The 11,886-nt window shown below is 43.8% G+C and overlaps 1 pseudogene; it reads left to right on the top strand.

Annotated features, from left to right (window-relative positions):
- The first annotated feature begins 143 nt into the window (after positions 1-143).
- On the top strand, positions 144-8,827 carry LOC135604792 (auxilin-related protein 2-like; annotated as a pseudogene).
- Positions 8,828-11,886: the final 3,059 nt, after the last annotated feature.

Below are 11,886 nucleotides of genomic sequence, written 5' to 3'. Positions count from 1 at the left end.
ATCGGCCGCTCGGCCTCAAACATCGAACGCCCTCGCCCTCGACGAATCATCGTCGGCCTGCGACCGCCGGATCGCTGCCGATCGCCGTCTTCGAAGACCTTTTTCCCCGCCAACTTCATGTCGATCGCCCGCCTCGATCCCCCATGGACGACTTCCCTGGCATCCTGGTTCGGGACTTCGGCTTCCGCCCCCAGGGAAAGTCCTCTCCCATGGCCGCCTCCTCCGGTGGCGGATCAGCGAATCTTGGGTTCGGATCGGGCAGATCCTCTGGCGCGAACGGCTCCTCGGGCAATTCAAGGTCCGGCTGGAACTCCAACTCCGCTGGCGACCCCTGGATCGGCGTCGAGGTATCCGAAAGCCGGAACTCACCGGCTTACGACGATGTCTTTGGAGGTCCGACGAGGCCTTCGAATGCGTCCTCGCGGGGGGCCATCGGAGTCGTCTTCGCCACCTCATGCTTTTGATTCCATCTTCGACGGCTATGATAACGGTGCGGGCGCAGAACCTTCATCTTCGTCTTCTTTGCCTGTTTATGATAAGCCGATCTTCGATGATTACATCTGTAGTGGCATTCCTGGGGTGAAGAGCTCGGCGTCGTTCAAGTACGATGATGTCTTTTCCTCGATATCATCGTACTTGAACGACCTAATCGCGTCTCTTCTTCCCCATTCGAGGACCTCCTTGCGAATCTTGGCAAGCCAATGCCAGAGTCAAAAAAAGGTGCGAGTGATTGGTAGATCCGCGGAGGAAAAAGATCGGGACTTGTCTGATTTCGATGACCTGATTCCTGGATTAGGCGGGTGCAGTCTTCCCAAGAAAACATACGTCTTTATCTTCCTTGGCGATCTTGCTAGATTCATGCATGCTGCATAAACGTGGAAGAAAGAAACTTACTAAAGTTCTGACTTGTGAGTTTAATTTGATCTAAACTATAGATCTAACATTTAACTAGTGATAAGGTATATTTTGGATTCAGGCCACGTCACAATCGATGCCACGCCACGCTACAACCAAGTCAGCAAGAGGAGCACCCCCACGCCCTGAGCCAAAGACCATACCAAGATGCTGCTTGGTATGTCCCGTCCCGGTAAGCCCGGGACAACGCTGTATGGCGTCGTTCTGCACGTCCTGGGACGGCGGCCGCACAAAGGTATCATCTTACCTTTCGAGGATCGGTTGCCACGGCAAAACCGCGTACGACCGACCCTCGTATAGTAATATAAAACCCCTGGTCGGCATCCGGCCCAGGAAGGGAGAAAAGAGGAGAAAAAGGCAGAACCCCAAACTGACTTACTTGTCGAGGGGCCACGGTTGGTAACCACTCGACGGGGCCTTATGTGCAGGAGGGCGGTCATCCTTGGATCAAGATCATCTCGATCAAGAGAGGTCGTCTCCCCCTGACGCGCCGACTAGCATCTCGGCGGAGAGCCATCGACCAACGCCTCGAACAAGAGCCACTAACTAGCTTCCCGGCCTCGGCAACCAGCTCAGACGACCAAAGACTCCTAACATCGACCCGTGAACCAAGCCGTGCCGACTCATCAGCCACATTGCATCTGTTCACCAACAACTAGGGCAGATTGTTTAGCATTTGTTCTGACCATTTATGCTGCCTCCTCGATCAAGCAATGTCTGTCGCTTATATTCAACTCTGTGTTGTTCGGTAATCAAGTTCGGTCGCTGGACTGATATCACGAAAGATGTGTTACAGAGTTTCACACTGCCTATCAGCGACTCCATTTTTACTGTGGCTGGGAAGGGTTATGGAAAAGGATACAATGTTATGGATATACAGACATGCATATATGAAAGACAGTGAGATTCAGGAAGTGATTATATAGCTAAGCAATTGCAAGCACTTTTGCGCTGGTAAAACAATGATTTTAGTGTTCAGTGTTTGTATAGGACTAGACAATCTTATTTGGAGATCAATGACATGTAGATCAAGAGATCCTAAACAAATTAGATATGGATCAAACGAATCCTTGTTCTTCTCTCATGCGATACTGACTGGATCAAAATCTTGGTCCTTATCCAATACAACAGTAATTTGTGCTTTTAGCAGCATAAACACTTATTTTGTTGGTTAAATCTTGAATCTACTGTAACTTTTACCGTTTACTTGTTTTTCTCTTTTGTGCCCTTCTATATACTTTTGCTATATGATTGGAGAGCTTAATTCACTATTATATGATTTCAGTGACAGTCTCTATCATGGTGGCTGGGTCGAATTAAAATAAAGCCGATAACCATCATGTCCTTACCTTGTAAACCATTTCTTTTGGATCTTCCTTACATGCTCATTTTGGAAAATTCCAGTGTATTTTATATCAGATAGATGGAAATTTCTTCTTCTTACTGTTGTTATTGACTCTTCCTCGGTCCTCACCTTGGTACTTGAACCAATTTACTCCTCTATACTACTGCATTATAAGCCTGGGGTGATACATTTCCAATTATTTGCAATGATCTTCCATCATCTTATTTTAAGTGGTGCAAACTCAAAGCTTTCCAGTCATCCAAAATTTCTTGATGTTTCCTGAAACTAATCATTCATCTCAATATTCTCTTCTTAGCTGTAATAGCATGAAATGAATTGCCTAATTTGCTCAATATTTTCTAAAACCAATCATTTGCCAAATCCTTGGGGTTCTTAGTTTTCTATAATATTCTGGAGTTCTTCCACATTCTAGTCTGTTGAACAAAATCATCTCCAATTGTGACAATATGCAACCTTACACTCGAAAAGCTCAAGTAGATAATGACTTATTTTCAAACCTAGGTGAATATGCTTCCGACATGTTTGTCAGAACATCTGCTTTGCATGCTAAAGCAGCAGAAGCAATGCAGATTAAGTTGTTCACTCGTGCCACAATTTTGATTCTTCGAATATCTAAATAAAGCATGCAATTAATTATCTAGATCAACTTTAGAAAGCAGTTAATATTGATTAAATGGATGACCCACATGTTTTAATGGTTGGACCTTTAAAGAAAATTTTCTGAGAAATACGTGTAAAGCAAAATGCATTACACCAAGTTCATTACTTATTTGTTGTTTCACTCAGGTATACTTGTGGAATAATAAATTCAGTGATGTCATCTCTGCACCACACTATTTGACTTTTCTATACATTGGTAGTGAAGAACGCATTACTCTTGGTTATGGTCCTTAGATACAACTATAGAATGCTGTATTTCCTTATCCCAAGATCAAATGAGAGTCTGAGTGTATAAAACATTTATTGATAAATCCTATAAAACCATTTATTAAGTTATTTATGAAGCTTCTTTTCTTGTAGTTACCTACATCAGTCTTTTCTACTTCTTCTAGAGCAAATTTTGAACCTAGTTTGTCTTTACTTTTGAAGAAGTGATTCGTTATCACCATGGTTGCTGGCCATACTTGTAGTTGCATATGCTTGCATTGATGTTGGATTGATGGATCTACTTTATATCCGAAGTACAGGTTATGGCTTTTTCAGAGATGTAATATACACTGCTTTATGTTTTGGATTGCTCATGAATTATTAGAATGAGGTGATCTTATGGTAGTTTTCTCCTTATCTTATCTTATGTTCGTTTCCAGTGCCAAAGTTCTAGACTCTCTCGAGATGGTATTTATGTTATAGACTTATGGGAGTGGAGGCAGAGTCTATCCTCCACTTGTTTTATGTTACATGTTCTCCTGCCATATTAAGTCTACATTTTCATATAATAGACGTCACTATTTGTTATCGTTATTTTTTCTAAACTGCAAAATCTATTTACAGAGAGTTTCCAGTGGCTAACAAACAACAGCCTTCTGTCTCATTGACTAAACCACCTGCCAGTATGACAGAAGATCCCTTTGTTGTTTTAGAATCGGAGTCCCCTTCCACGAATCCATTGTCTGGGTTGTTCACTGACCCTTTGGAACACATTAGTCAACCAGTGAATTTTGAGGGCACAAAGTAGATGATTCCATTAATGGAGGATTACCTGGTGATAGTAATGTTTTCAATGAAGGCTTAAAATCAGAACCGTTCTTTACAACTGAAACCAATGAAGGTAGAAGGGACAAGAGCCCTGTCAAGAATGTACAGAACATTAGCGCTGGACATGGACAACAACCACCTTCTCAGTCTCCGGTGGATTCCTTTGAGAACATCATGCCAAAGATGCAGACTAGCAAACCTTCTGACTCTCAAAAATCTGGTGGTAGGCGCAGTTTTAATAGTGCTGGCACAACTGAGAGAAATATCTTAGGAGACCAGTCTCCAGAGTCAAATGAACAACTAAATACAGCAGATGATATATGGCTTGCAGTTGATGAAATCCTCCTCTTCACTCAACCTACTACTGCTTCGCCACCTTCTAGGCCACCACCTTCTCTCGTCATTAAAGAAGCAACCATTGGTTCTACTGGGCCAAGAAAGGATGATGAATCTTTCTCTCAGTCTACTAATACTGCCGCAGTGGATCAGGAAGTCTGTTGTGTCTACGACAGATGAACTTGAAGATTTTGCAATGGGCAAGCCTCAAACATATCCCCAGGAACATTCAGACATTTTTACGGGTGAAGAAGAAACAGAGACAAACTCAGCTGCTGCAGCATCTGCTGCTGCCTTGAAGGAAGCAATGGATAGAGCCGAAGCAAAATTCAAGCATGCTAAGGAGGTAAGGGAAAGGGAACGTGATGCAAAATTTACTAAAATTAAAGAGCCCATGCATCAAGAAGATCTGGAAGATGATTGGGAACTGGAGCAGAAGGAATGGGAGTATAGAGAGGAGCAGAAGAGACTTGCAAAGGAGAGAGAACAAGAACTTGAGAGGGAAATAGAAAGAACTAGACAAGCTGTGGAGAGGGATACAAGAGAGGCAAGGGAAAGAGCTACTGCTGAAGCTCAGCTCAGGGCTGAGAGGGCAGCTGTTGAGAAGGCAAATGCTGAAGCAAATTTTTCACGTGGTTTTCATGGGGCACAGTCTTCAGGTTACTCCTCTGCTGTTAAAAAGGCATCATCTGCAGCAAATTTTGCTGATGACATAGCTTCCATTTTTGGAGGTAACATTTTATATGGTGCAGCTTGATCTTCTACTTTCTGCTCTTCTGCAGCAACTCCTTTTGTACTTGGTTTTGGCACTAATCCCTTCCCTCCTCTTCCCCTTCCCCTTCCCCTTTCCCTTCCCCCTCTTCCCCCTTCCTTTTTTTCTTTTCATTAAAGGCCCTCCATCATCTGGAGAATTTCAGGAAATTGAAGGAGAGAGTGAAAAAAGAAGAGCTAGGTTTGAACAACATCAGAGGACACTTGAGTGTGCGGTAATGATGTTTTATTTGGATCATATTGTATAAAAATGAGAATAATCATTTGTGCTATTTTGCTGCAAATGACCTATTTGATTCTTGAACTGCATAACATGGCTGCAGGAATTCTTTATTTTGGTCTAATATTCTATGTTTTCTACAAGCTAAAGCTTTGGCAGATAAAACTGAAAGTGATATGCAAACTCTAAAGGAGCAGGCAGAAAGACATTAATGCTTTCTGTCTTTCTGAATGCTACATTTAGTCTGAGCAACCATTTGCTTTATCTAAATCTCTCTGAAAGTCTTCTATTTTATTATATCTGTCGTTCGCTATAAAGGTCATCATGTCGTACACATTGCTTCCCATCTCTTTAATAATTGTCCATGCCAATTTCAGAGGATTGCTGAGACCCTAGATATTGGTATAAACCAGTGGGCTTCTGGTAAAGAAGGCAATTTGCATGCCTGCTTTCCACATTGCAATATGTAAGATACTGTTCCTTCATGTCGTTGCCAATATTTGAGATTGATATGCTGCATTAGTAATGGTTTTGCGACTGAGCTTCTAAAACTTTCTTGCTTTAGTGTTTGTGACTGTTCTCCTTGAAGGTTCCATTATGTAGTAGTTCTTGACTTTTGTATTGCTTGATATCATTGGTAATGGATATTGGATAATATCTCCTGTAAACACCTTGGAGTTGGCCATTCTACAATATACATCTGCCTCTTTTGGTCAAATGCCGCTTCACTAATTTGCTTCAATACTATAGCTATTCTTTACTTCTTTCCATTGCTAATAGAATCCGAGAAATCACAGACATCATTGTGTGAAGGGAACTATGGTTGTGGTTGGTACCTAATGGATATGTAGGCAGTCATATGGGCCACCCAATTGAGTAGTAATAGATATGACAACAGTCATAAGGGTGTAGAATATTTGTGAGCCTACTTTAATCTATTAAATTTTCCTAGTTGTTAAAGGATAAAGCAGTGACTAATAAAATTTTAAGGCTTCATTTGGATATTGAAGAACTGATTTTCATATTCATACAAATGTGGATATCCTGTTCTTTATCACCTTCCTAATTATCTTCCTGATTTTACAAAACATGGCAGGTACTTTGGCCTGAATGTGGCTGGTAACCTGTATCTTTGACTGATCTAATCACTGCTGCATCGGTGAAAAAAGTCTATAGAAAGTCAACTTTGTGCATCCATCCTGATAAAGTTCAACAGAAGGGTGCAACTCTTCAACAAAAGTATATTGCGGAGAAGGTGTTTGATCTCCTCAAGGTATGCATCTGGTTGTAATTGGATCCTGATGCTTGTCATTTGCTTCCATAATGAGCTCTTATAGTTTCAAGAACTCAAAACTGAAATGGTTTTGGTTTTTCTTCTGGTGTCACTTATGCATGAAACATGTGAAGGTCTTCTTGCCTACCAAAATCTAAAACACCATGCCCTTGGCACCGGGTACAACAGTACAAGCAGATTTGTGAGCCTCACTCAATTCTCAATGCTATATAATTTTTTGGCATAACATTTGTCCTGCAACGCTTAGTATCTTACAAAACTTTGAGAACCTTTATTTGACACCTGGCTGTGTCCCATATAAAGAGAGGAGTATCAATTACTTGAACAAAAGCTCTAGTTGGTATCAACACTAAAGAACCTCATGAAGAACCTTGACTGTTTTTATAATCTATTTATCATAAATCAAGAGTTTCATTGACTTTCGAGCAACCCATACATGTTCCTGAAGTGTGGTGCTGCAGTTTCTAGAACTAAACAGTAGTTTAAAGAACTTAATGTAGAATCTGTATTCTGTATTTATTAAATGTCAGAAGATTCATATTATGGGAGAAACCATATGATAGGTCCAACTTATTTGGATTTTAATGTCCTCTCTCGAGTTGATAAATATTTTGAGCTATATAATATTGAATGATTCTGGAACATGAGTATTTTGAAAAGCTTAGATTGATACAGGAGGAAGTATACTAGTGACCAAGCATATTGATGTTGAAAGAAATAAGAATGCATTAGTTAATTTATAATTTAAATAATTGAGGCCGGAGCCGGAGCGGGAGCAGGAAAGGGAGCGGGAGCGACGAGCGGCGGGAGGCGCGAGCGACGATAGCTGCAGCGTTTGCGAGCAGCGACAGCGGTGAGCAGCGGCAGCGGGAGCAGGAGCGGCGAGCAGCGGGAGGTGCGAGCGGCAACAGAGACAACGTTTGCGAGCAGCGACAACGACGAGCAACAGGAGCGGGAGCAGGAGCGGCGAGCAGCGGGAGGCGAGCGACGACAGAGGCAGCGTTTGTGAGCAGCGATAGCGGCGAGCAGCGGTAGCGGGAGCAGGAGCGGCGAGCAGCGGGAGGCGCGAGCAGCGACAGAGGTAGCGTTTGCGAGCAGCGACAGCGGCGAGCAAAGAGATCGGGATCGGGATCGGGATCGGGATTGGGAGCGACAGCGGTAGCGGCGAGGGTTAGCGTTGGGTTCTCACTTATATCGATTTTAGTTGGTTCGATTGAACCAACTAACCATCAGAGATCGAACCAGACCTAAAATCCTGGTTCGGTCACCTTGGTTAACCCAGGCGCTCGCCCGAAGCGCCCAGGCGGCGCCTGTTTGAAGCGCGCCGCCTGGGAGATTAGCGTGGCGCTCAGGCCTCACCTCGCCTCGCCCGAGCGCCTAGGTGAGCGCCCGAGCGCCTAGGCGCTCGGGCGCCTTTTTAAATCACTGATTTCACTCAAAAAGACTTGTATTTGCTAAAACTTCACTGGAGTTGATACTAAAATTTTTGTGCCTGAACTCTAATCTCGTGTATATACTTTTTCTTTGTTCTTTGGGCGAATATATTCAGATAGCTTGTAGATCTAATTTTCTTAATTTAGTGTGCTAGGAGTTCTACGGGGTACCCAAGCCATCTTGTCCCATCATGTTTCGTTATGATGTGCTATGCTCAGTTAAACCGATTTTTGTTTTGTAGTAATTATCCACCTTTGAAAATTCTGTAAATGAGCGATTTTAAGAACATGATGGGAGGAAATGCTAGTTTGCTGCAAGAAGCTCGAGCTAATTTTAGAATGTTTTATGTGTGTTCCTTTTTGTGATGAAACAGGAAGCTTGGAACAAATTTAACTCTGAGGAGCTCTTCTAACGTCATTGAGGTATGCCCTTTGCCAATCGCATGAGCTATACAGGAGTGCAACTTCATGGGAGGTTTGCTCTAAATTCTATCGTGTATTCTTTTGCCGGATTTTCTAATGTGTTGATCCAGCAATGATGTCTTTTCAATCAGCGGCAGCACCCATATTAGAGAGTTCTTCTGTTGTAAATGTATTTTGCATCTCATGTATCAGTGTTGGAGTAGAAGAAGGTGTACGCAACTCTATGATGTAAATCCCCTGCTGACCTCTCTACTCCGGCAGATTTCATGGAATTTAATTTTGATCATGTACAACAAATCATACAAGTGGTAGAACATTCATATTAGTGCTATCTATTTGTTTAGTGTTTTCCATCACCTTAATCCTTTGAGTAGAGATGTTACTTAAGCAGCACATATTCAAATAGGTAAGTTGTAGTGTTTTGAAGGTCAATGTGCGGAGTTTCGTCCCACGTTCTTGGGGCTCTTTTTGGGGACCCACTTAAGTAGCTTATAGAGTAAAATTGTGTACATTGAACTCTTAGTTCACCACCTATTTTTATTCTTTAGCATTTTGTTACGGACTTAACTGGTTTTGCCTAAGTCGTGCGGTACTCTTGTGTATCTATCCGCAAAGGTCAGTCTTCCCGAAGCCTCCCATGGTCCCTTAGGACTCACAAAAGAGAGAACGGGATAGAGAAAACGTCTCACTCGGGATCCACAAGCAAACATCTCCGAAAACACTTCATAAACAATGCAAATTACAAATAGACTTTACAAGCTCTAAACAGTTGCACAATAAAGGGTAAAAATGGTCCATTACAGATCGAGAATCTCTCACACGTGTCCACATGACACAACCTTTATTTACAAGCCTAAAACGGCCACCATCCTAACTAAAATAAGACTATTAAGTCTTCGACTGTCCTTTTATATGTTGTACAAAGCATAAACATACCAAAACACAGACATACATAAGCATTACATCAAACATCCTATTTCGAAGTTTGTCCGTGACATTCTCCCCCACTTATTCCTTCGACGTCCTCGTCGAAGCCTTTGCCGACACTGCAACTCCTTGCCTTTGCTGAGTTTTCAATCTTCTACTCCAGCTACAATGCGCCTCCTGGCTCCCAACTGTTCTCCGTTACTATTTTTGAGTAGTCGAACCTTTGATCCGCTATACTACTTCAACTCGCCAATGACTCTAACTCTTGTGTGGGGTTGGTTAAGTTGTGTTGATCCCTGTTGGTTCCTGCGGATTCTCCAGATGAAGGAAAAGACATCCTTACTGCGCCAGTCTATCAAGTGCCTCATGCTGCTTGAACCGGGTAGATGCTTGTTGGAGCTTTAACGAGCATCATCTCGCAAACTTCTGAAGTTTTGGGTCCTTCCTCCACAAAATTTGTCTATTGACTCTTCTTTCACTTAGTTGTCACTTCCAAGTAGGTTCGCATCACTTCTGCTTTCGATTGGCAGTTCGTTGGGAAATGAAGTGGACAATCTACTCTCAATAGCACTGATCACCGTTGGTGAGGATTTGACAACTATTGTCTTCCATTATCTTCGAAGGGTTTTTGAACATGTGCAGAGCTCCTCTACTGGATAGATAAGAGAATTGGGGTACACGGTTTCACCCATTCTCTTAAGAGTTGAGAAGGCAAAGGTTACTTGACTTCGCCCGCCTCCTCGAGATTGTACTCCATGCATCGAGCTGGTTACTGGCCTTCGCCTGCTCTTTGCTCACACTTCTGAAGCACTTGAAGTGTTTGCACTCCTTGCGTTGAGTAAGTTACTGTGATTCATCTTCTCAATGCCATCGACCTTCTGGAATGCAGCAAGTTTTCACCCCAACTTAGAGCAATTCTCTCATAGGTTTGGTCGCCTTTAGGATTGTACCGTCTTCTCCATCAACCCTGCCGCCTACTCCACTAAGTAGCAAAGGCACAGCACCGTGTACTGCCTGCTTCGTTCCTTGGTCATGCACTCTTGCCTAACCCAAAGTCCTTCACTTTCGGCTATCTTGATGAGAAGCTCGTTGACACCGGTCTTATGAAGTTCCTTGGCCTTTGCCCTTCAGCCTTGTCTCGATACTTAGAGTTTGCCTCTGCATGCTCCACCTCCTCGGCCCCTTTCACGACCAGGCGCTCTCCCTCCATGAGAGCAAGGGATCAATAACTTTCATGGAAGTCCAGCCTCTATAGTACCATGGCGCTGCCATGCCCATGGCACTACTATCCGTCGCCTCGCATCTGCATCCCTTTTCTTCACAATCAGTAGATATGCCTCTGTGGCACTCCTCCGAGTCCACCTCCATTCTAATTGATGCTTGATTTTGGGTAGCTAAGTCCCTCTGGACTCATTGTCGCTTCCTCGCCCCTTTTGACCCCCTACTTCAACACCTTTGTGTTCTCCAAGCAGCTCCCTTTGGTCGATGGAAAGACAGACTGCAACTCCCATGCATGGCCTCTGCCATCGTATTATAGGGTTTGCACCGATTTTATTCTCCTTAGGTTCCTTGGTAGCAACGTTCACTTACTCGACCTTGTCCTCTGACTTGCCGGGCTCCCTTAAGCGAATATGAGCTCTGGAGCAGTCCAACTCTCCAGCTGCTTCGATCATACCTCTGTATGATCAAGTCCCTCCCATGGGACTCACTAGTACTTGCATTCGAACTTTTCCCTTGGTGGAACACAGCCCCCATATGCTGATGACCAAGATTTTCATCCGATGTAAAATTCGATACACACATAGAAGACCCACCTCTGCGGTACCATGACCTTCACTCCTTGAATCCATAGCCCTTCTTGTCGTCGTGTTGATCACCGAAGTGGAGCTTCCAGTAGCTCCCGATCATACCTCCATATGATCTAGTCCCTCACGGGACTATGTTGTGTGTATCGCATTGCCACGAACTGTTCCACCACGATCCGTTGCACCATGTCGCCTCCTGGTGACATCTCTATTGCATTTTGACCCTTGTGGGATGAACTCGAATTGTGAACCCTTCATGTGTGGCATCTGCCAATACATCGCAGGGTCTCTTCCACCTTTGATTTTGTTCGCTCCTTTGGCAATCGACCTTCATCCACTCACTCTTGGGTCACACCTAGATGAAGCACCGCTCTAGGACAGTCCGTCGCCTAGTAGCTCCCGAAGTCTCCCGACTTCGCTGCAATTAGTGCACCGTTAGCTGGATCCTGAGCCTCTGCCCCTACCAGCACAATCTTCACTGCACACCGCTTCCTTCATAGCAACTTGAATGACAACACTGTGGCATATTCATCAAGAGTACCCGCCTCTGCATCCTCTTGCCCCGTGCTAAGGCCTTCTGAACCCAACTTCACCTCCGCAAATTGAGTCGCCTTAGTTCCTCCATCAAATGCTCCTCCGAGATAAGGTGCATGTGCCCAGAAGCTCCCTTCGTCTTTGGCACCATGCAAGATGAGTCCGCT

This window comes from Musa acuminata, chromosome BXJ2-2 (genome assembly GCF_036884655.1).
Source record: "Musa acuminata AAA Group cultivar baxijiao chromosome BXJ2-2, Cavendish_Baxijiao_AAA, whole genome shotgun sequence".
Taxonomy (NCBI): domain Eukaryota; kingdom Viridiplantae; phylum Streptophyta; class Magnoliopsida; order Zingiberales; family Musaceae; genus Musa; species Musa acuminata.
The sequence above is the reverse complement of the archived record's forward strand: the minus strand, read 5'-3'. Positions and strand labels throughout refer to the sequence as shown.